This window comes from Pristiophorus japonicus, chromosome 7 (assembly GCF_044704955.1).
Source record: "Pristiophorus japonicus isolate sPriJap1 chromosome 7, sPriJap1.hap1, whole genome shotgun sequence".
Taxonomy (NCBI): domain Eukaryota; kingdom Metazoa; phylum Chordata; class Chondrichthyes; family Pristiophoridae; genus Pristiophorus; species Pristiophorus japonicus.
The window spans coordinates 143500290-143522616 of record NC_091983.1 but is presented as its reverse complement, the minus strand read 5'-3'; positions in this window follow the sequence as shown (position 1 = coordinate 143522616).

The window sequence follows — 22327 nt, the reverse complement described above, 5'->3', positions numbered from 1 at the left end:
CTTCCATGGTTTCCCAGATTCCGACGTTGCGGGTCCTAGTGGTGCTGCTGGTTTAATGCAGCAGTTTACACCCACTGCCCCACCATCCCAGACCACGGCTCCCACTCGAGTGCTGCCGTTTGGAACACCCAGGGTCCCACCGTCCCAGCCCGCGGCTCCCAGTGGAGTGGTGCCGCGAGGCAGGCCCAGGCAGAGGAGAAGGAGATTGGAAACATGCTCTCCTGAGATGCAGCGTGCAACAGATGTGGCTCAGGTTGTGGCATTGGGTATGGAGAGCAATGACCTTACCCGATCACTCGTGGGCAGTGTCAGTGTAGTGGCTGAAGAGGCAACGGTACCGACGGGAGAAATAGCAGTAATGACATGGGAAATGAGGGAGGGAATGTCCGAGGGAGTGCAAGCGACGGCACAGGCCGTCAGGGAGGGCATGCAAGTGACAGCACACGCTCTCATGGAGGTAGCTGCTGCAATAAGGGCACACAGCCCGGCCAATCAGATGACACTCCCATGAAGAAGTGAACATTCACCGAGATGTGGATGAGAGATGGTTGCAGCCTTTCTTTGCTGCTTGTTCTTGATGTAACTCTAGTAACGTTTTTCAAGCTGAAATTGTTTTGTAAGTTTTGTAACTTTACAACTTATAAGTTGTCTTCGGGTTTTTAAGTGATCTTATGGTGTAAATGTTCTCACATTTTGTAACTTATTTAATTTTGCAGCTAAAAGGTGATTTTGAAGTTTAAGTGATCTAAGAGTGTAAGATTTTTCACATTGAAATTGTTTTGTATCTTTTGTAACTTTACAAGTTTATATGTGATCTTAAAGTTTTTAAGTGATCTTAAAGAGTCATATTAAAAAGTAAAGTTTGATACAACAAATATTTTATTACACTTAAGTTAACTTTTCAATAAAATATTTTTCATTAAAACTGAATCATGTTCCATTAACACAACACAACGTAGGAACAACTGCAAAGAATAAACATGTCCATGTGCAAAAGTTGTCACAGAGCCCTCAGGCATCAGTAGTTGAAGCGTTCACGGATGAGCTGCTGGCGCAGGGCTCGAGCAATCGTTAAAGGAGCACGATGGACGGCCCTCCTCCGACCTCGTGCTCCGGCATCAGGCACTTGCATGCTTTCCTGATCGTCATCATCATCCTCATCCTGCTCTTCCAAATTACTATCATCAGGCACTCTCCCCTCATGTGGGTCTTCTGGTTCCACTACCAGCTCCTGCTGCCTCATGATGGCTAAGTTATGGAGCATGCAGCACACAACAGTGAACTGACCGACAATCTTAGGGGAGTAATGCAAGTGGCCTCCAGAATGGCCCTGACATCGGAAACGCTGTTTCAAGATGCCAATGGTCCTCTCTATGATGCTGTGTGCCCCAATGTGCAACATGTTGCACTGATGGTCACGTGTAGGGGCGTCATGAGCCAGGTGGCGAGGCCATATCCTTTGTCTCCCAGTAGCTATCTCTGCCCTTCTGGCTGCTGCTCAAACATGTCAGATATAACGCTTTCGTGTAGGATGAATGCATCATGGGTGCTGCCAGGGTATCTCACATCGACTGACATGATGCGCTGCTTGTCATCACAGACAAGCTGCACATTAATGGAGTGGAAACCTTTTCTATTCCAGTATTGCTCGGAATCCTCCACAGGTGCTCGCAAGGCGATGTGGGTACAATCAATGCAGCCCTGTACCTTTGGGAAGCCAGCAATCCTGGAGAAGCCCACAGCCGTGTCATGCATTGCTTGGCTGGTCATTGGGAACTTGATGAAGTCGTTCCTCCGCGCATACAGTGCAGCCGTGACCTGGTAAATGCAGGCATGTATTGCACGTTGAGAGATGGCGCACACATCTCCAGTTGTAGCTTGAAACGATCCCGAGGCATAGAAGGAAAGTGCAGCTGTAAACTTAACTTCAACAGACAAGGCAGTCGACATTCTGCTTCTGGGCTGTAAATCTGCTCTGAGCATATCACAGATCTCAACGACAATTTCTCTGTGGAAATGCAGCCTTTTGACATAATCAGCCTCGCTCATGTCCAGGTACGAACGCCTGGCTCGCCTGGGTGATGTGTAATGAGAAAGGACTAATTAGCAATCTTGTTGTGCGAGGCTCCTTGGGGAAGAGTGACCATAATATGGTAGAATTCTTTATTAAGATGGAGAGTGACACAGTTAATTCAGAGACTAGGGTCCTGAACTTAAGGAAAGGTAACTTCGATGGTATGAGACGTGAATTGGCTAAACTAGACTGGCAAATGATACTTAAAGGGTTGATGGTGGATAAGCAATGGCAAACATTTAAAGATCACATGGATGACCTTCAACAATTGTACATCCCTGTCTGGAGTAAAAATAAAAAGGGGAAGGTGGCTCAACTGTGGCTAACAAGGAAAATTAGGGATAGTGTTAAATCCAAGGAAGAGGCATATAAATTGGCCAGAAAAAGCAGCAAATCTGAGAATTGGGAGAATTTTATAATTCAGCAGAGGAAGACAAAGGGTTTAATTAGGAGGGGGAAAATAGAGTATGAGAGGAAGCTTGCTGGGAATATAAAAACTGACTGCAAAAGCTTCTATAGATATGTGAAGAGAAAAAGATTAATGAAGACAAACGTAGGTTCCTTGCAGTCAGATTCAGGTGAATTTATAATGGGAACAGTTATAATGCGGACCAGTTAAACAAATACTTTGGTTCTGTCTTCATGAAGGAAAACATAAATAACCTTCCGGAAATACTAGGGGACAGTGGGTCTAGTGAGAAGGAGGAACTGAAGGAAATCCTTATTAGGTGGGAAATTGTGTTAGGGAAAGTGATGGCTTGAAGGCCGATAAATCCCCAGGGCCTGATAGTCTGCATTCCAAAGTACTTAGGGAAATGGCCCCAGAAATAGTGGATGCATTGGTGATCATTTTCCAACAGTCTATCAACTCTGGATCAGTCCCTATAGACTGGAGGGTAGCTAATGTAACACCACTTTTAAAAAAAGGAGGAAGAGAGAAAATGGGGAATTATAGACCGGTTAGCCTGACATCGGAGGTGGGGAAAATGTTGGAATAAATTATTAAAGATGAAATAACAGCGCATTTGGAAAGCAGTGACAGGATCGGTCCAAGTCAGCATGGATTTATGAAAGGGAAATCATGCTTGACAAATCTTCTGGAATTTTTTGAGGATGTAACTAGTAGAGTGGACAAGGGAGAACCAGTGGATGTGGTGTATTTGGACTTTCAAAAGGTTTTTGGCAAGGTCCCACACTAGAGACTGATGTGCAAAATTAAAGCACATGGGGTAATGTACTGACATGGATAAAGAATTGGTTGGCAGACAGGAAGCAGAGAGTTGGGATAAACGGGTCCTTTTCAAAATGGCAGACAGTGACTAGTGGGGTGCCGCAGGGCTCAGTGCTGGGACCCCAGCTATTTACAATATATATTAATGATTTAGATGAAGGAATTGAGTGTAATATCTCCAAGTTTGCAGATGACACTAAGCTGGGTGGCGGTACGAGCTGTGAGGAGGATGCTAAGAGGCTGCAGGGTGACTTGGACAGGTTAGGTGAGTGGGCAAACTCATGGCAGATGCAATATATTGTGGATAAATGTGAGGTTATCCACTTTGGTGGCAAAAACACGAAGGCAGAATATTATCTGAATGGCGGCAGATTAGGAAACGGCGAGGTGCAACGAGACCTGGGTGTCATGGTACATCAGTCATTGAAAGTTGGCATGCAGGTACAAGCAGGCGGTGAAGAAGGCAAATGGTATGTTGGCCTTCATGGCTAGGGGATTTGAGTATAGGAGCAGGGAGGTCTTACTGCAGTTGTACAGGGCCTTAGTGAGGTCTCACCTGGAATATTGTGTTCAGTTCTGGTCTCCTAATCTGAGGAAGGACGTTCTTGCTATTGAGGGAGTGCAGCGAAGGTTCACCAGACTGATTCTCGGAATGGCAGGACTGACATATAGGGAGAGATTGGATCGTCTGGGCCTGTATTCTCTGGAATTTAGAAGGATGAGAGGGGATCTCATAGAAACATATAAAATTCTGACGGGACTGGAAAGGTTAGATGCAGGAAGAATGATCCCGATGTTGGGGAATTCCAGAACCAGGGGACATAGTCTAAGGATAAGGGGTAAGCCATTTTGGACTGAGATGAGGAGAAACCTCTTCACTCAGTGAGTTGTTAATCTGTGGAATTCTCTGCGCAGAGAGTTGTTGATGCCAGTTCATTGGATATATTCAAGAGGGAGTTAGATATGGCCCTTATGGCTAAAGGGATCAAGGGACATGGAGAGAAAGCAGGAAAGGGATACTGAGGTGAATGATCAGCCATGATCTTATTGAATGGTGGTGCAGGCTCGTAGGGCCGAATGGCCTACTCCTGCACCTATTTTCTATGTTTATATGTTTCTATGTTTCGATATTGTCGACGTGGGTATGGTCTCCCGCCCATCATCCTATGGGCTTTGATGTTCCTGGTGCAGTGAGCTCTTAATCAATTCTCTCCTATGCAGTGAATTGATGGATAACCATTGCATAATCCGTGGTGTTGATAATGCAGCACCCATACTTGAAGTACAAATTAAACTTTTAAACTTACTGGCTGGCTGGCTAGCATTCTGGCTGGCGGGCTCTCCCTCCCGCAGCTTTGTACGCCTCCCCTATCCCCAGGCCAAACGGCCTAAGTCTTCACAGCTCGGAGGCTGCTGCTGCCGTCGTTGTGGGTGGCCTGACACCGCCCCTGTCCCCTGGCCAAACGGCCTAAATCTTCGCAGCTTGGAGGCTGCATCTGCTGCTGCTGCTGCTGCTTCAGACAGGTTGGAAAATTAAATGTATTTCTTGTTTGCTTTATTAATCATTTATTATTCAGGATGGCTCTTTATTTGTAGAAGTGAAAATGTTAAATGCTTGTAAAATTCCATAACTTCGCTGCCCCCCCCCACCCCATCCCCCACTATATCTCGTTGCCTGCACCTAATTTCTGAAGTGTAGGCAATGTTTTTCTGAGCGTACAAAATCTACACCTACTCCATTCTGTTAGTTTGAAGTAAGTTTTCGCTGCCTAAACTTGCAAAACAGGCGTAAGTGGCTGGACATGCTCCCTTTTGAAAAATAAAATCTGTTCCAAAATGGAACTATTCTAACTCACTGGAACTGGAGCAAACTAAATGTCGAGAATTGCAATTTCTAAGATGCTGCATTCTAAACTAGTTGCTCCAAAAAAATAGGAGCAACTCAGGCCGAAACTTGAGCCCTATGTAACTTGAGCACATTCATAGTTCTCTGTACAATATAAATCTATTTTTCCATATAAGCGCACATTATGAATATTATCCTTACAGGAATATTTATAATGTAAACATCACAGCACTATGCATAAATCATTGAAAATACAATTGCAGTATGAAATGTTATTAAACATTTCTGCTATATTGCATGTACAAAAGTTTCCTCATAGTCAATCTGTCACAAGTGACAATCTCGTAGTCTTGTTAAATGGGCAAACATGTTTTCTAGCAGGCACAGTTGGATTATTAATTCACTACGGTATGAAACATTTTTCTTCCTTCCAAAATGTGTGTCTGCTGACGTTCCTGCCACAAATCACTCGCCGTGTCCTGAATGACTCATTGCTTATGCAGAGGCACAGGCGATACAAGTGAACTGTTACATTACTGGCAATCCATCACTACCAGCAGATTCTGTGTAGTTGCAGCTTTTGGATGTGAAACCTCCATACGTCAGTTTTTCCCTTGTGCATGTCCAGTTGCATATCCACCATCCTGCAATTTTCTTTGTTGAACGAGGTAGTCAAACAGCATAGGAACAATGCAAAACAATGATGTTGAAACACAGCTCCCAGATGTAGCATCCATTAACAGAGATAGAGAATGGAGATGACAAACACAGGCACTTATGATTTGAGACCAAAATGTAACAAAGACATTCAAAATTCTGACAAGAAGTAAATATATTTTCATTGTTTCTGTTTCCAAAGATCTATTATCTTCTTTTAGATGTAACTTTATACCGAGGCTCTCTCAGGTGGACGTAAAAAATCCCATGTCACTATTCGATGAAGAGCAGGGGAGTTATCCCCGGTATCCTAGCCAATACCTTTAACCAAAATCACAAACAAATTATTTGGTCATTATCACATTGCTGTTTGTGGGAGCTGGCTATGCTCAAATTGGCTTCTGCCTGTCCTATATTACAAAAGTGACTAGTTCTCAAAAAAGAAGTATTTCTTTGGCTGTAAAGCGCTTTAGGACATCCTGAAATCATGAAATATGCTATATAATGCAAGTCTTTCTTTTCTTTATCGCCTGCTGACCTCAGTTAAAACTGCTTTTAAAGAATTGCAGTATTTTTGGACTCGGGTAAAATTTCCTTTTTCTCCCCTGAGTACTTTCTCTGATTATAAATTAAGATACTCCTCTAACTTCTTTACACACCAGATGAGCATTAGTGAGGTACCATGTGAGTTATGTTTAGTGTTATTCATCTGGAAAGTTTAAAGCAGGTTTGGACTCCTTTATTTAAGTTACAGTGATATAAAGCCCTGGTTAGACTACATCTGGAGTGCTGTATACATTCTTGGAACTGCAGCTTAGAAAGGACATATTGGCCTTGGAAGGAATGCAGCAGAGATTCACCAGAATGTTGCCAGGGCTCCAAGGGTTAGATTATGAGGAGAGATTACATAAACTAGGCTTTTATTCCCTGGAATGTAGACGGTTAAGGGATGATTTGATTGAGGTTTTTAGTATTTTGAAAAGAACTGATAGGGTAGATAGAAAAGGGCTGAAATTGCTCCTTCCCTTAAGGCCTGTTACTGCCGGAAATCGGCGGCCAAGCTGTGGAGTGGAATGGACGGCGATATTTTGTGGAATGGTAGCCATTTTGAATATTGCCCCCCCTGCGGTATCCCAATGGTGACCCGCTCCCCAACTACCACTCCGCTGCTGTGTCATCAGAACGTGCACCACCGATGTTTCCCCCACAAACGCAAAATTCCGTGCTGAAAATCTTGCTCCCGCTTCTCGGTGCTACCGACAGCTTTTTCTGCCGGTGCACTGCACTTGCAGCGCTTGTAAAATGGCAGTGTTTCTGCCATTAAAGGGGAGGACCTACTGCCATGGCTGCCATATTATTTTTTTGGTTGTCCGACAGCCAGATTGGGCCGACAATTATGCCCCCTGGTTCGGCTGGGCCGCCAACAGGCAGCCTGGCACCCCGTCTTGGGTGACATGCCGTTGGCTCGGCCGAAACCCTTCCTGGTGGTCCAGTGGACTTAATTTAAAGAATCACAGAGCTCACAGTGGCACTCCCCTTTAAGTTACTCCAGCGTGATGACAACATCAGTGCTACGTTGATGAGTGACAGCGACGGGCACTGCGCCCGCCCCCCACTTCCACCTCTCTACTTACAGAACGTCAGCTCACTGCCCCACATCCGCCCCTATTATGTCCGACTTCCGGGCCGCTCGGGAAAAAAAAAAGAGCGGAATTTTCGCACAAGAGGCCACCACATCTATCGTTGCAGTAAAATCAGTCAAAACACGGTGGGCGCGCCACGTTTTCAGCGGGCACAATTTCGCCCCCAAACTTTTTCTGCTGGTGAGGGAGTCCAGGACAAGGGGGTATAACCTTAAAATCAGAGCCAAGCCATTCAGGAGAGATGTTAGGAAACACTTCTTCATGCAAAGCATGATAGAAGTGTGGCACTCTCCCCCACAAAAAGTAGTAGTACCTCAAGTAGGAATTAAAAATCTGAGGTCTATATTTTATTGTTATAAAGGGTATAAAAGAATATGGAGCCAAGGCAGGTGGATGCAATGAAGATACAGATCAGTCATGATCTCATTGAATAGCTCGGGGGGCGGAATAGACTACTCATGTTCATATGTTCGTCAACAAATGGCAATTTTTGGTGGTAAAACCCAGATCTATCAGCTTAGTGCTCCACAGAAACACATCTTTGGCCTAGAAATTGGTACCACCCCGTTTGGGGGCAGTAACACTCGTGAGGCGTAAGACTTTGCGCACACGCAGAATGAGATAAATTGGGGTTACTGCCCCCGAAAGGAAGTGGAGCACGAAATCAAGTACCCCACTTGCTTCCTGGGGCGGGAGCGGGGCGCACGGCTCGGGAGCGGGGCACACTGGACTGCCAGGCACTGCCACGTACCAGGGGCTCTTCCCTGAATTAAAGGGAAGTTCCCAGGCTGTATACTCTGTGTACAATTAACTCACCTACCTCCACCACCGGGAAGTGGGGGTGCCGTGCGATCAGCCCGACACTCAAGCCGGGCTGAGTGATCACGACACCAACCCTGTGACCAAAGCGGCACCGGAGTGGGAAGCGAAATGCGAGTTTTTTCCCAGCAGCAGCCAGCCACCTCCCCTTTAAATTTCATCCTGGTAGCAGCCGGCCGCTGGGTCCACGTTCCCTGAAGCTGTCGCTGTTATCGCCTGGCGCAGCTTCAGGGGGCGATACCCAATTTAGGTCCCAGGACGCTAACGGGGTGATGCGCATGGCGATGACGCCACATTCTCCAGGCGCAGAAGATCGGGGCGCAATGCCATAGCGTCGCCGCTAAACACACACTGAATTTAGCGTGAATCGTTAGCGGCACCTCGCCCGGTCACAAAGTCATTTGCGCCCCGTTAGTGTCACTGGGGGTGCTAAAAGGAGCTGCAAATGCACTCAATTTCTCCCCCTTTGAGTTTTATTAAGATCAGTTGTCTATGTTAACCTCCCTTCCTTAAAAGGTCTCTCTCCCCATTTTTCACCTATGCTCCCACAACGGGGTAATTCTCTGGGTTCTGATGAAAGGTCAATGACCTGAAATGTTAACCCTACATCCCTTTCTTCACAGATGCGTATTTTCGGCATTTTCTTTTTTTTTTCAGATCACCTGCATCCTCAGTATTTGCTTTTTGTGTAAATCTCCCTCTCCTTTCTCACTTCCGTTTGTTCAAAAACAACCATGAAGTGTCCTAATTTGGAGTAGAAGTTTACAAATTACAGAACATGAGGAGGCCATTTGGCCCATTGTGCTTTTGCCTTGGATTGGGCCTCAGGCCTCATTTTTATAATTGTTACGAACTGCCAGCATCTGGGTGCGTGGTCCCTATTGGTTTTCCCTCCCGTCTGCCTGTGTTACTGCTGCTTCCCAGGGCCACCATGGGGAAGGTGGCAGGAGGCCCTGTGAAGCAGTGGTGATGATCCTAAGGTGCCCCCACAGAGGGAGAACACCTTGCAGTGATTTTCTCTCATCCCATTCCACCCTCAACACTTACCGACTGAAGGCCTCAGTCTTCGGCGAGACCATTAATGCGGGATCTGATTGGATTTTCATGGCTTTTTTGCACTCCAAAGTCATCTGGTGCTGCAGCTGCAGGACTGTGCACCATCACAGTGGTGAGAATCCCACCAGGAGCTTGCATTGGACAACATTCAGGCTTGAGCTGATTGCCAGGCTGTGACCATCTCCATCAAGAGAGACTCTAACCACCTCCCCTTGACGATCAATGGCATTACCATCATTGAATCCCCCACCATCAACATCCTGGGGATCACTATTGACCAGAAACTTTACTGGACCAGCCACATAAATATTGTGGCTACGAGAACAGTCAGAGGCTGTGTATTCTACAGTGAGTGACTCACTTCCTGACTCCCCAAAGCCTTTCCACCATTTACAAAGCACATCAGGAGTGTAATGGAATACTCTACACTTGTCTGGATGAGTGCAGCTCCAACAACACTCAAGAAGCTCAACACCATCCAGGACAAAGCAGTCCATTTGATTGGCACCCCATCCACCACCTTAAAACATAGCAGCAGTCTCCACATGTACACTGATGACACCCAGCTCTACCTCACTGCCACTTCTCTCGATCGCTCAACGGTTTCTAAACGGTCAGACTGCTTGTCCGACATCCAATTCTGGATGAGCAGAAGTTTTCTAAAATTGAACGTAGGGAAGACCGAAGCCATTGTTTTCAGTCCCCGTCACAAACTTGGTTCCCTAGCCATTGACTTCATCCCTCGCCCCAACTTCTGTCTGAGGCTGAACCAGACTGTTCGCAACCTTGGTGTCATATTTGACCTGAAATGAGCTTTCGAGCACATATCTGCAACATAACTAAGACCACCTATTTCCACCTCTGTAACATCGCCCTTCTCCACCCTTGCCTCAGCTCATCCATGCCTTTGTTACCTCTAGACTTGTTTATTCTAATGCACTCCTGGCTGGCTTCTCAAATTCTACCCTACGTAAACTAGAGATGATCCAAAACTCGGCTGCCCGTGTCCTAGCTCACACCAAGTCCTGCTCACCCATCACCCCTGTGCTCGCTGACCTATATTGGCTCCTGGTTAAGCAGTGCCTCGATTTCAAAATTCTCATCCTTATTTTCAAATCCCTACATAACCTCACCCCTCCCTATCTCTGTAATCTCCTCTAGCCCCACAACCCCCCGAGATGTCTGCACTCCTCTAAATCTGCCCTCTTGAGCATCCCTGATTATAATTGCTCAACCATTGATGGCCGTGCCTTCTGTTGCCTAGGCCCAAGGCTCTGGAACTCCCTGCTTAAACCTCTCCGCCTCTCTACTTCTCTTTCCTCCTTCAATGCTTCTTAAAATCTACCTCTTTGACCAAGTTTTTGGTACCTATGCTAATTTCTATTTATACGGCTCGGTGTCAAATTTATTATCTCATAATACTCCTATGAAGCGCCTTGGGACTTTTCACTACGTTAAAGGTGCAATATAAATATAAGTTGTTGTTGTTGTTAAACATTCACTCCTTTCAATACTGCTGCACCATGGCTGCAGTGTTTCCCATCTACAAGATGCACTGTAGCAACTCGCCAAGGCTTCTTCGACAGCACTTCCCAAACTCTCGACCTCTACCACTTAGAAGGACAAGGGCAGCAGTCGCATGGGATCACCATTACCTGCAAGTTCCCCTCCAAGTCACACACCATCCTAACTTGGAATTTGATATCACCGTTCCTTCATCTTCGTTAGGTTAAAATCCTGGAACTCCCTCCATGACTGCACTGTGGGAGTACCTTCACCACACGGACTGCAGCAGTTCAAGAAGGCGGCCCACCACCACCTTCTCAAGGGCAAGTAGGGATGGGCAATAAATGCTGGCCTTGTCAGCGACGCCCACATTTCATGAATTAATACATTTAAACAAAAGTAAAAATCACGTTTTAGGCCCCCTTATTCTTAAACCGCTTGGTGATTACATATGCTCAGATTTCCTTAATTTGGTGGGGACGTGGCACTAATATTAAAATACATTTGTGAGTTGAAATGAATGAAAGATGAATCATCTCAGTTGGAGTTACATTCCGTAGTGAACTAATTCAATGTTCAAAGGTGGACCAATAATCTTGTTAGCTTCTTTATCATCGTCAAATATTACTGAATCTCTGCAACAACCTATAATAAATGAAATTGGGTAGCACAGTTCATCACAATTATTCCAGCAACGAGGAGTCATGTCAAAATGCTTTGTGTTGAATTTTAAACATGTTACCTTGTGGCAATTACAGACATAGATAACCCAATAACTCAGAAGGTCATCATAATGTGTAACTGAATCCAAGCGTCTTCCCATTCTTTGACATCTGGAAGCTCCTTAAAGTTTCTTCCACCAGGGAATTCGAATTAGAGTGCCCCTTTTACTTAACATGCTATTAATAAAGCAGTTGTATAAATCTGTGATCAAGTCACAATGTTTCATTTGGATGAAGTCTATCTTCCAAAAGCACCAAAGTTAGAAGCATAGAATCATAGAAATTTACAGCACCGAAGGAGGCCATTTCAGCCCATCGTGTCCCCGCCGGCTGGCCAAGAGCTATCCAGCCTAATCCCACTTTCCAGCTCTTGGTCCATAGCCCTTTAGGTTATGGCACTTTAAGTGCACATCCAAATATCTTTTAAATGTGGTGAGGGTTCCTGCCTCCACCACCCTTTCAGGCAGTGAGTTCCAGACCCCATCACCCTCTGGGTGAAGATATTTCCCCTCATATCTCCTCTAAACTCCCCCCAATTACTTTAAATCTATGCCCCCTGGTTGTTGACCCCTCTGCCAAGGGAAACAGGTCCTTCCTATCCACTCTAATCCAGGCCCCTCATAATTTTATACACCTCAATCAGGTCTCCCCTTAGCCTCCTTTGCTCCAAAGAAAACAGACCGAGCATCTCCAATCGTTCCTCATGACCAAAATTCTCCAATCCAGGTAACATTCTTGTAAATCTCCTCTGCATCCTTTCCAGTGCAATCACATCTTTCCTGTAATGCGGTGACCAGAACTGCACACTGTTCTCCAGCTGCGGCCTAACCAGTATTTTATACAGTTCAAGCATAACCTCCTTGCCCTTGCATTCGATGCCTCGACTAATAAATGCAAGTATTCCTTCCTAACCACTTTATAAGAACATAAGAACATAAGAAATAGGAGCAGGAGTAGGCCATGCGGCCCCTCGAGCCTGCTTCGCCATTTAATAAGATCATGACTGATCTGATCATGGACTCAGCTCCGCTTCCCCGCCCACTCCCCATAACCCCTTATCCTCATCGTTTAAGAAAACATCTACCTGGCCTGCTACCTTCAGGGATCAGTGGACCTGCACACCAAAGTCCCTTTGTTCTTCTACACTTTTCAGTGTCATACCATTTAATGTGTATTCCCTTGCCTTGTTAGACCTCCCCAAGTGCATTAACTCACACTTACTCAGATTGAATTCCATTTGCCACTGTTCTGCCCACCTGGCCAGTACATTGATATCTTCCTGCAGTCTGCAGCTTTCTTCTTTATTATCAACCACACAGCCGATTTGAGTGACACCTGCAAATTTCTCAATCATACCCTCAACATTTAAGTCCAAGTCAGTGATATATGCCTCAAAAAGCAAGGGACCCAGCAATGAGCCCTGCGGAACCCCACTGGATACAGCCTTCTAGTCACCAAAACACCCAGCAACCATTACCATTTGCTTCCTGCTTCCGAGCCAATTATGGATCCAACTTGCCCTGGATCCCTGGGCTATTACTTTCGTGACCAGTCTGCCATATGGGACCTTATCAAATACTTTGCTAAAATCCATATACACTACATCATATGCACTGCCCTCATTGACCCTCCTGGTTACCTCCTCGAAAAATTCAATCAAGTTAGTCAGGCACGACCTTCCCTTGACGAATCCATGCTGACTGTCCTTGATTAATACACATCTTTCCAAATGAAGATTTATCCTGTCCCTCAGGATTTTTTCCAATAATTTTCCCACCACCGAAATTAGGATGTTTGGCCTGTAATTACTCGGTCTATTGCAAGAATTCTCTTGAATCGCCTTCTCCCTGTGGTTCAAGAGTTCCTCCCAGAGTTTCAATGCGGATTCCACCCACTACATGATCTTCACCACGCGGCAGATACAAGAGAAATGTAGGGAACAGCACCAACCCTTGTACATGGCGTTCTTTGATCTCATAAAAGACTTCCACACTGTCAACCCTGAGGGATTATGGAGTGTCCTCCTCAGATTTGGCTGCCCTCAAAAGTTTGTCACCATCCTTCACCTGTTCCACGATGACATGCAATCTGTGATCATAGAAACATAGAAATTAGGTGCAGGAGCAGGCCATTTGGCCCCTCGAGCCTGCAACGCCATTAAATAAGATCATGGCTGATCATTCAACCTCAGTACTCTTTTCCTGCTTTCTCTCCATACCCCTTGATCCCTTTGGCCGTAAGGACCATATCTAACTCCCTTTTGAATATATCTAACAAACCGGCCTCAACAATTTTCTGTGGTAGAGAATTCCACAGGTTAACTACTCTCTGAGTAAAGAAGTTTCTCCTCATCTTGGTCCTAAATGGCTTACCCCTTATTCTTAGACTGTGACCCCTGGTTCTGGAACTCCCCAGCAATGGGAACATTCTTCCTGCCTCAAACCTGTCCAATCCCGTCAGAATTTTATATGTTTCTATGAGATCCCCTCTCATTCTTCTAAACTCAAGTGGATACAAGCCCAGTTGATCCAGTCTTTCCTCATATGTCAGTCCTGCCATCCCGGGAATCAATCTGGTGAACCTTCGCTGTACTCCCTCAATAGCAAGAACATCCTTCCTCAGATTAGGAGACCAAAACTGAACACAATATTCCAGGTATGGCCTCACCAAGGCTCTGTACAAATGTAGTAAGACCTCCCTGCTCCGATACTCAAATCCTCTAGCTATGAAGGCCAACATGCCATTTGCCTTCTTCACCGCCTGCTGTATCTGCATGCCATACTTCAATGACTGATGTACCATGACACCCAGATCCCGTTGCACCTCACCTTTTTCTAATCTGTCACCATTCAGATAATATTCTGTCTTCCTGTTTTTGCCATCAAAGTGGATAACCTCACATTTATCAACATTATACTGCATCTGCCATGCATTTGCCCACACACCTAACCTGTCCAAGTCACCCTGCAGCCTCTTAGCATCATCCTCGCAGCTCACACCACCACCCAGCTTAGTGTCATCTGCAAACTTGGAGATATTACACTCAATTCCTTCATCTAAATCATTGATGTATATTGTAAATAGCTGGGGTTCCAGCACTGAACTCTGCAGCACCTCACTGGTCACTGCCTGCCATTCTGAAAAGGACCTGTTTATTCTGACTCTCTGCTTCCTGTCTGCCAACCAGTTCTCTATCCACGTCAATACATTACCCCCAATACCATTTAATTTTGCACACTAATCTCTTGTGTGGGACCTTGTCAAAAGCCTTTTGAAAGTCCAAATACACCGCATCCACTGGTTCCCCCTTGTCCACTTTACTAGTTACATCCTCAAAAAATTCTAGAAGATTTGTCAAGCATGATTTCCCTTTCATAAATCCATGCTGACTTGGACTGATCCTGTCACTGCTTTTCAAATGAGCTGCTATTTTATCTTTAATAATTGAGTCCAACATTTTCTCCACCACTGATGTCAGGCTAACCGGTCTATAATTCCCTGTTTTCTCTCTGCCTCCTTTTTTAAAAAGTGGTTTTACATTAGCTACCCTCCAGTCTATAGGAACTGATCTAGAGTCAATAGAATGTTGGAAAATGATCACCAATGCATCCACTATTTCTAGGACCACTTCCTTAAGTACTCTGGGATACAGCCTATGAGGCCCTGGGGATTTATCGGCCTTCAACCCCATCAATTTCCCTAACACCATTTCCTGACTAATAAAGATTTCCTTCTGTTCCTCCTTTTCTTTAGACCCTCGGACCCCTAGTATGTCCGGAACATTATTTGTGTCTTCCTTAGTGAAGACAGATCCAAAGTATTTGTTCAAATGGTCTGTCATTTCTTTGTTCCCCATTATAAATTCAACTGTTTCTGACTGCAAAGGGCCTACATTGGTCTTCACTAATCTTTTTCTCTTCGCATATCTATAGAAGTTTTTGCAGTCATTCTTTTGTTCCCTGCAAGCTTCCTCTCATACTCTATTTTCCCCCTCCTAATTAGACCTTTTGTTCTCTTCCGCTGAATTCTAAATTTCTCCCAGTCCTCAGGTTTGCTGCTTTTTCTGGTCAATTTATATGCCTCTTCCTTGGATTTAAAACTAACCCTAATTTTCCTTGTTAGCCACGGTTGAGCTACCTTCCCTGTTTTATTTTTACTCCAGACAGGTATGTTTAATTGTTGAAGTTCATCCATGTAATCTATAAATGTCTGCCATTGCCTATCCACTGTCAACCCTTTATGTATAATTTGCCAGTCTATCCTAGCCAATTCACGTCTCAAACCATCGAAGTTACCCTTCTTTAAGTTCAGGACCCTAGTCTCTGAATTAACACTGCCACTCTCCATCTTAACAAAGAATTCTACCATATTATGGCCACTCTTCCCCAGGGGGCCTCGCACAACAAGATTGCTAATTAGTCCTCTCTCATTACACAACACCCAGACTAGGATGGCCAGCTCTCTAGTTGGTTCCTTGACATATTGGTCTAGAAAGCCATGCATAATACACTCCAGGAAATCCTCCTCCACTGCATTACTACCAGCTAGGTTAGCCCAATCTATATGTAGATTAAAGTCGCCCATGATAACTGCTGTACCTTTATTGCACGCGTCCCTAATTTCTTGTTTGATGCTGTCCCCTACTACTGTTTGGTGGTCTGTACACAACTCCCACTAGCGTTTTCTGCCCTTTGGTATTCCGCAGCTCTGCCCATACAGATTCCACATCATCCAAGCTAATGTCCTTTCTTACTATTGCGTTAATTTCCTCTTTAACCAGCAATGCTACCCCACCTCCTTTTCCTTTCTGTCTATCCTTCCTGAATGTTGAATACCCCTGGATGTTAAGTTCCCAGCCTTGGTCACCCTGGAGCCATGTCTCCGTAATCCCAGTTATAACAAAATTATTACTAGCTTCCTGTATAGTTAATTCATCCATCTTATTAAGAATACTTCTCGCATTGAGGCACAGAGCCTTCAGGCTTCTCTTTTTAACACTCTTTATCCCTTTAGAATTTTGCTATAATGTGACCCTTTTTGATTTTTGCCTTGGGTTTCTCTGCCCTCCACTTTTACTATTCTCCTTTCTATCTTTTGCTTCTGCCCCCATTTTATTTCCCTCTGTCTCCCTGCATAAGTTCCCATCCCCCTGCCATATTAGTTTAACCCCTCCCCAACAGCACTAGTAAGCACTCCCCCTCGGACATTGGTTCCGGTCCTGCCCAGGTGCAGACCGTCCGGTTTGTATTGATCCCACCTCTCCCAGAACCAGTTCCAATGTCCCAGGAATTTGAATCCCTCCCTCTTGCACCACTCCTCAAGCCACATATTCATCCTAGCTATCCTGCTATTTCTACTCTGACTAGCATGTGGCACTGGTAGCAATCCTGAGATTACTACCTTTGAGGTCCTACTTTTTAATTTAACTCCTAGCTCCCTAAATTTGTAGGACCTCATCTCGCTTTTTACCTATATCGTTGGTACCTATATGCACCACAACAACTGGCTGTTCACCCTCCCCCTCCAGAATGCCCTGCAGCTGCTTCGAGACATCCTTGATCCTTGCACCAGGGAGGCAACATACCATCCTGCAGTCTCGGTTGCGACCGCAGAAACGCCTATCTATCCCCCTTACAGTAGAATCCCCTACCACTATCGCTCTCCCACTCTTTTTCCTGCCCTGCTGTGCAGCAAAGCCACCCATGGTGCCATAAACTTGGCTGCTGCTGCCTTCCCCAGGTGAGCCATCTCTCCCAACATTATCCAAAGTGGTATATCTGTTTTGGAGGGAGATGACCACTGGGGACTCCTGCCTTCCTACTCCTGCTTTGCCTGATGGTCACCCATTCCCTATCTGCCTTTGTAACCTTTACCTGTGGTGTGAACAACTCACTGAACGTGCTATGCACGACATCCTCAGCATCGCAGATGCTCCAGAGTCAATCCATCCGCAGCTCTGGTACCGTCATGCGGCCTAACAGGAGCTGCAGCTGGATACACTTCCTGCACACATAGTCGTCAGGGACACTGGAAATGTCCCTGATTTCCCACATGGCACAGGAGGAGCATGACATGGGTCTGGGCTCTCCTGCCATGACTTAACCCTTAAAATAACCTAATTTGGCAACAGGATAAGGAAAAAAGAAAAACTAATCACCAATCAACCAGCCAATCACTTACCCTCTTGGCTGTGACATCACACTTCGCTTTCTTTTCCTCCCAGGTCAGGGAGTCAGCACTGGTGGGGAAAACAAGACAAAGCAACACCTCCCGCTCCCACTTGCCAGAACTCACCCACTTACCAAACTCTTACCTTTGCACTCTGACCTGCCGCTGCACTCCTGACCAATGGATCCAGCATAAACCCATTCCACATTCGGACCAGGGTCAAGCAAGACTGTGTCATCGCACCAAAGCTCTTCTCAATCTTCCTTGCTGCAATTCTCCATCTCACCCTCAGCACCCGCTGGAGTGGAGCTAAACTACAGGACAAACGGGAATCTGTTCAACTGCCGCCGCCTCCAGGCCAGATCCAAGGTCGTCCCATCCCCCATCATCGAATTACAGTAGGCAGATGATGCTTGCGTCTATGCACACTTGGAGGCCGAACTTCAAGCCATCGTCGACATCATCACCGAGGCGTATGCGAACATGGGCCTTGCACTAAACAGCCATAAGACAAAGGTCCTCCACCAACCTGCCCCCATCACATAGCACTGCACCCCCCCACCCCCGGATTATCAAAATCCATGACGACGTCTTGGACAACGTGGACCATTTTCCATACCTCTGTCAACAAGGACAGACATTGACGACGAGATCCAACACTGCCTTCAGTGTGCCAGTGCAGCCTTCGGTCACCTGAGGAAGAGAGTGTTTGAAGACCAGAACCGCAAACCCGGCACCAAGCTCATGGTCTACACAGCAGTGGTGATACCCACCCTCCTATATGGCTCAGAGACCATAGACTATGTACAGCAGGCACCTCAAAACACTGAAGTACCACCAATGCTGCCTCTGCGAGATCCTGTAAATCCACTGGCAGGAATAGGCGCACCAACATCAGTGTTCTCACTCAGGCCAACATCCCCAGCATCGAAGGACTGACCACGCTCAATCAGCCCCACTGGATGGGCCACATCGCCTGCATGCCTGAGACGAGACTCCCAAAACAAGCACTCTACTCCGAGCTCCGACATGGCAAGCAAGCCCCAGGTGGGCAGAGGAAACACTTCAAGGACATCCTCAAAGCCTGCTTGAAAAAATGTAACATCCCCACCAACACCTGGGAATCCCTGGCCCAAGACCACCCAAAGTGGAGGAAAAGCATCTGGGAAGGCGCTGAACACCTCGAGTTTTTACGCCGAGAGCAAGCTGAAGCCAAGCGTAGACAGCGGAAGGAGCGCGCGGCAACTGAGGCCCCCCCACCCACCCTTTCCTTCAACCACTGTCTGCCCCACCTGTGACAGAGACTGTAGGTTCTGCATCAGACTCTTCAGTCACCCGAGAACTAATTTTAGTGTGGAAGCAAGTCATCCTCAACCCCAAGGGACTGCCTATGATGATGATGATAATTTAGTTCTTATAGTGGAGTGCTTATTTTGCCGTTGACCCTCCTTTTGGATGAATTATCACAAATTCACATTTTCTGCAGTTAATTAATCACAGACGCAATGCATTAGTACACAAATGGTAAGTCGCCAATTAAACCAATTACTGAAGTGTGTAGTTGATTAAAATAAGCCAATCAGTGATTTTGGATCTCAATTACCAGTGTTATGTGTAAACACGCACTATTGGTGAAATTAATATGCTGAAGTAGGATTTAATAATGATTACATGTGCACATTATTTTATATGTGTCACAGATAGTAGAACCTTTGTTTTGAAAGCAGTTAAGAAAGTAGGGCAGCATATGAAGGAAAAGGAGAATATGTACATTTCTATGTGCTGGGGCTAATGCTGGTTGTGGATATGGTAGATGTGAATGAGGTGGTGGGGTGGTTGTCATGTGGGTTGGTGCAGAGACAGACGCTGTCCTCACAATCACTAATAGTTGACAGGAAACTCAGAAAATATTAAACTCACATTTGTATCACTGTCAGATTTTTGGAACATATGTATTATTGAAAGATTAATAATTATACCAATGTCATTATTAAAAATAGAAAGATATATCTAAGATTGTTACAAACAGAATAATTTATATGATACATGTAGAGAAAGATCATTTATTATTTATTTCTACTCTTATATACTTAGAAACTGTTTCTATCTTGAATCTCATTGCTATGAACTCCACCGAAAGATTCAAGGGAAAAAACATCTGTCGCTCCCTCCTCTGCAAGTATTGGGAGGTCTCAGGGTGAGAGATCCCTCCCTGTTGTCTCCACTAGCATGGGTGCCAGGAAGGGAAGCTGAATGAACAGGAGTTTAGTGGAACCGGGAGATAATTCAGTGTCGACAATACTATCCTGTTGGTTAAACAGGCTATTTTTTTTACAGTCTTGTTGAACCATTTTCTGACATCCTGCCAGTTTCTCGTACTGTGATAGACCTCATTCATTTGCAAAATCACCTCTCCCAGGCCACAATGTGGATTATGGGATTTGTTGAATTCATGCTGTTTTGAAAAGTGAAAAGCTGCTTTTAGCACCATCAGCTCCTGCTCTGTAAAACGGGGCTATGGGATTGATTTGGTACTAACGGCATTTTGCTTGATATTACATCAGTTGTATTTCCTTGTACCAATCGTTTGATCAACTTGCGGTCAGTAGAAAATGATAAAGCACCACATTGCTACTTGGATGAGAAATACAAGCAACTATTCATTACTGACCAGACTGGATGATGCCAGGACATTCCTAAACTAAAGAATGGAATAGGTAATTGTTCATTTGAAGCAATTTGCATTTTTTAATGGGGCAAGTTACTGAATATTCAAATTTACTCAAAGGGCAATGGTATTTTATTGTTCAAGTTTCCAGTCTGGTGAGCCCCCTTTGTTCTCAGATCATAAAGGTGAGTTAACCTAAAATTATTGCTTTTCCTGCTGGATGTAAATATGGAGAAACCTATGGAGACATTAAAGATGCTCCTATATTGGCGTAGTACTGTGTTAATGACATCAGGTCTCAATGTACAGGTCTCACACAGCTGGTGGAATCCCTAAAGAAATTTTGCTGGGTTTACTGAGGCCAGACACCAGGAAGACATGGTAAAAATACATGGGACAATCATGCTACGAAACCAAATAAAAGTGGTTTAAGTTTACATGTAATGAGTATTCTATGAGTATGTTCTCTGCCTCGTCCCCTCTGACACTACTGGCTTTGTACTCTTAACCACTCCGACTTTAGGCCTGGATCCACCATATCTGGTTCCAATCTAATTTCCAGCCCTCCGGTTCTCTCTCGCTGGAGTTACGATGGAAGTGTACCAACAGTGCTGGGTATATTTGGCCTTAGGTTTTAATAAGTGCAAGGAATTTCTTCATAACGAAGACAGAGACCGTTTGTTCAGTTACCTCTTTCCCCTCTTTCCCTTGCCTAGTAAGCAATACTTTTCCCAGTCCCTCTCCCACTCAAGTCCAATATTCCGGTCTTTATTTTTTTCCCATTTCCTCCCTATCTAATTCAAGTTCATCTCATCCATGAGACCTATCTCCCGGTCCCACTGAACTCCTGTTCATTCAGCTTCCCTTCCTGGGACCCATACTAGTTGACATTGTAAATGGTTTCCTCCCCTCAGGCACTGCTTCCCCTTTTTCAAAACGACCAATATCGTCCACCTCCCCCCTCCCCCCCAAAGAATAACCCACCCTCTCTAACCACTGCCCCATGTTTTTCCTTGTTTCCTCTCAGATTTCTGGCCATCCATCGCCCCAAAACGCCTTGTTTGAATCTCTCTAATCAGGTTTCTGCCCTACAAATTGCTCCAAAGCAAGCATAATCAAAGTTATGAATGACATTCAATGTGACTGTGACCATGGTTCATTATCCGATTTCTTTACAACCCTCAACATGGTCGACAATACCATCCTCCTCCAACACCTCCACTCCATTGTTCAGCTCATTGGGACTGCTCTCACTTGGTTCTGCTCTTACTTACCCAATTGTTATCAAAACATCTCCAGCAATGGATTCTTTTTCCAATCCTGCAATGTTAGCTCCAGAGGCCCGCAAGGATCCATCCATGGTAGCATAATCTGCAGACACGGAATCAGTTTCCCCAAGAATGCTGATGATATCCAACTCTAAGGGATCGAAATTCAGTTGCTAACGCATGCTGATAACGTCGGTGTTAGGTGTAAACTGGGAGTTAGGCATCTGGGAGTGGCGCTCGGTGTTGTTCAAGCCTGATGCGAAATTCACTTGAAATTTTTTAGAGGCATAAAAATGTAACGTCCCGCCGGCTAAGACCATGGAAATCATGACATCAGTACGCAAGCAACGCCTCCTTGGCGCCCTTCTCGCCACATTCACTTTTGCCGCTTTACGTAACAGCTGCCGTCCATGACGCCTGAAAAAGCTGGATTGCATAAGGCAGAGAAAAAAATCAGGGGTGTTATTTAAGCGGAGTTGCAGCCGGAGCTCAGAGTTCTCGGTCAGTGCTGCATTTGATGCTCTCACAGACAGTAGGGTGTTGGGAGTTGTGTACAGACCTCCAAACAGTAGTAGTGATGTTGGGGAGGGCATCAAACATGAAATTAGGGGTGCGTGCAATAAAGGTGCAGCAGTTATAATGGGTGACTTTAATATGCACATAGATTGG